The sequence below is a fragment of the Pteropus medius genome, unplaced genomic scaffold (genome assembly GCF_902729225.1).
Source record: "Pteropus medius unplaced genomic scaffold, Ma_sr-lr_union100, whole genome shotgun sequence".
Lineage (NCBI taxonomy): Eukaryota > Metazoa > Chordata > Mammalia > Chiroptera > Pteropodidae > Pteropus > Pteropus medius.
In genome coordinates this window covers 310,357-313,728 of record NW_024351544.1, presented here as the reverse complement: position 1 = coordinate 313,728, position 3,372 = coordinate 310,357, and the positions used below count along the sequence as shown (strand labels likewise).

The 3,372-nt window shown below is 36.4% G+C and overlaps 1 pseudogene; it reads left to right on the top strand.

Annotated features, from left to right (window-relative positions):
- The first annotated feature begins 2,357 nt into the window (after positions 1 to 2,357).
- Positions 2,358 to 2,699, top strand: LOC120586938 (40S ribosomal protein S26-like; annotated as a pseudogene).
- Positions 2,700 to 3,372: the final 673 nt, after the last annotated feature.

The window sequence follows — 3,372 nt, the reverse complement described above, 5'->3', positions numbered from 1 at the left end:
TGAGCTTTGCTTTGACCTCTTTGCTAAAGCTTGTTTGATTACCCTGTTTCCACTTCAACTTTCCCTATGATATAAAATACTTCATTTGGAATAAAATGGCACAGAATAAACTCCAAACTGTTACAGTTTTGTCCCTTTGTAACTCTATCCTCAAATATCCCAGGACATGTGCACATGCTGTTTTCTTAGCCCGGAAGGCTCTTGCTCCCACCCTTCTCATGGGAGGCCACTACAGGTCACCTTCTCGTAAAAGTCCTCACTAATTAATAGTCTTCAATGATTTCTTTTGTTATTTTCTCTTTTTTCTTCTTAGTACTTCGGGTATTAGATAATTTTAATATGTAGTTTGTCTACATGTTTTATGTCTATCTCCCCATTTAGACTATATGTTCTAAGAGGATAAGACAGAGGCTGTGCACCTCTGTCTACAGAGCACCTGGCACAGAGCCCTGCAGTATGCCGAGTACTCAGTAAATACTGGGAAGCAGCATCACAGAATGGTTAAACATATGAATTCTGGAATTATATTATTGAACTGGAATCCCGTTTTTATAACATACTGTGTTTGTTGAGCTAGGACAAGTTAATTAACTGCTCAGTCTTCCCATCTACACTATGGGGACAATAAGACTTAACTCATAGTGCTACTGAGCATACATGAAATGTTTAGCATAATACCTGGAAAGTTGTGTTGATAAATGTGACTTCTGCTGTAATCTTAATTCTGCCACTTTCTGTCTTGGTCCCCATGGTTCTTGAAGATGTGTCAGTAATGTCTCACTATAATATCCTAAGCTCTGAATTGTTCTTGACGTTCTTCTCTCTTCCCTTAGAGCAAATGTAATTACCTTGACTCTCATTCCTCAAGCCCTAGGTCTTGCTAGGAGGCCACACATGCTAACAGATTATCAAAATATCTAGCAAACATAAAATAATTCAGACCGTCATCCCTCCTCCTCATATATACACATAATGCTCAAGCTTTGGAAGGCCCAAAGATGAGACACTAAGGACAGAGATTCTGTTGATCATGTCATGCTAGTAAGAAGGTATTTCTTAATAAGCAGCCTTATTTTTGTTTCTCTATTAACAAAAGCAAGCTTTCGAAAGAGTTATAATGACAGCTGATACTTTTTGAACACCAAATGCTAAGCACTCTAATAGTCAAATAGTCACAACAACTTTTTTAAGGTAGTTCTTATTCACATTTCACCTGTGACAAGACAGAGGCTTGGAGATTTTGTCTAGACTCACACAGCTACTAAGTGGTCAAGCCAGGGTTTTCAATACAGGTTGTTTGACTCCAGAGTCACTTGGCTGGCTTTTGTGGTGGAGTATACCAGCGATGCTTCCTCCTAGGCTGGAACATAAGTGCTCAAGTACTTGTTGCTTTTGATGGAAGTAAATGGTTCCAGTTAAGAGCAAGACTAATTTTAGTAACATCTTTCATTTCTGGACAACTGATAAGGGAATTAGGAGCTTCATCTCAAGGCCAACCTAATTTTTCAACCTAAAACACAAAGGGCTTAATGTTTCTAAGGCCTTATAAAAATATCCTGGATGTAGCTGAGTGTTTCCATCTAAATGTTATCTCTGGTTTTCAAAGAAATTATTTTCACATGACTTCAAATGAGTGTCCTCTTGCCTTTCTAGTAAGAATATTTAAATTTGTCTTAAGTCACCTTGGAATTCTATCACTTCTCAATTACTTAAATGTGATGCTCTAATACAATCCCTTCAGTTCTATTTTATTTCTTTTCACCTAAATAATGATGACCTGACATTATTCATCTCCAAGATGAAAAATAAGACAGGTAAAAATCACTCTGTAGTTTATCAGCTTTTCCCCAAGCTTATTGCTCAGCAAAATTCACATTCTACATATCTCAGTTCCTCACTAGTTTTTTTTTTTTCTATATTGGGTCTTTTTGTGGGATTGAGGGAGATGGGAGAGGTATTTTACAAAATTGTGAATACAGGGGACTGCTCTGTATTATTTTTGCAACTTTCTGCGTGTCTATAATAACTTCCAAATAATTTTTAGATTGTGAAATATACACATAAAAGAGTATATTAAAAGAATATGTAAAGTACAGCACAGGGAACATAGTCGATAATATTGTAATAACTATATATGGTGTCAGTGGGTGCTAGACTTATCAGGGTAATCATTTCATAATGTATATAAAGGCCAAATCACTAGGTTGTACACCCAAAACTAATATAATATTGTATGTTAACTAATTGAAAAATAACTTTTTTAAAATAGGTATAATTTGAAGTGAATACCCATGTACCTTCTACCCCAGGTAAAAAAAAAATATAACATCCCATTCCTTTGGCTCTTAGCTTCCAAGATGACCAAAAAGGGACGGAATAACAGTTGTGCCAAGAAGTGTCATGGCTATGTGCAGCCTATTTGCTGCACTAATTGTGCTCATTGTGTGCCCAAGGACAAGGCTATTAAGAAGTTCGTCATTCAAAGCATAGTAGAAGCTGCAGCCATGAGGGACATTTCTGAAGTGAGTGTCTTCAATGCCTGTGTGCTTCCCAAGCTGGATGCGAAACTACATTACTGTGCAAGTTGTGCATTCACAGCAAAGTAGTGAGGAATCTCGTGAAGCCTGGAAGGACCGAACACCCCATCCTGATTTAGACCTGCAAGGGCTGCTCCACAACCTCCACCAAAGCCCTTGTAAGGGGATAACTCTGAAGAACAATACCCTGGAAAAAATAAAATGTAAATTACACTTAAAATATGTGTATATAACGTCCTTAGTACCATGTGCCTTGGAATTTCCAAGTTCATTGTCTCTTCCCCAGGGGTACCATCTTCTTGACTTTTATATTTTTTTATTGACTTACCACAGATATTTGTATCTCTAAATAATTTTGCATGTTTATTAGTTTATATCAATGGAAGTAGTCTGCATCATGTGAATTTTTCTAGGGTTTGAAATTCAACATTATATTCCTACAATTCATCCATCGTATTGATGTAATTTATTTTTAGTGCTGTATGGTATTCCAGTGTATGACTGTGCGACAGTTTCTTTATCCAGTCTATTGATAATTGACATTTAGGTTATTCCTAGTTCAGTGAGCAATGGTGCTTTAAATATTTCATATGTATTTTTTAATGCACGCAAGCAAGTATTTCTCTAGTGTAAGTAACTGAGTAGAATTAGTGGACATAACATAAACACATATTCAACTTTACCAGATATTACCAAACAGAAGTTCAAAGATTCTGTACCAGTTTACTCTCCCACCAACAGTGTATGAGAGTCCCCACTTCTCTACAGTCTCACTAACATTTGATATTGTCAGACTTATTACTCTATCTTATGCATGTATAATGATGTCTTATTC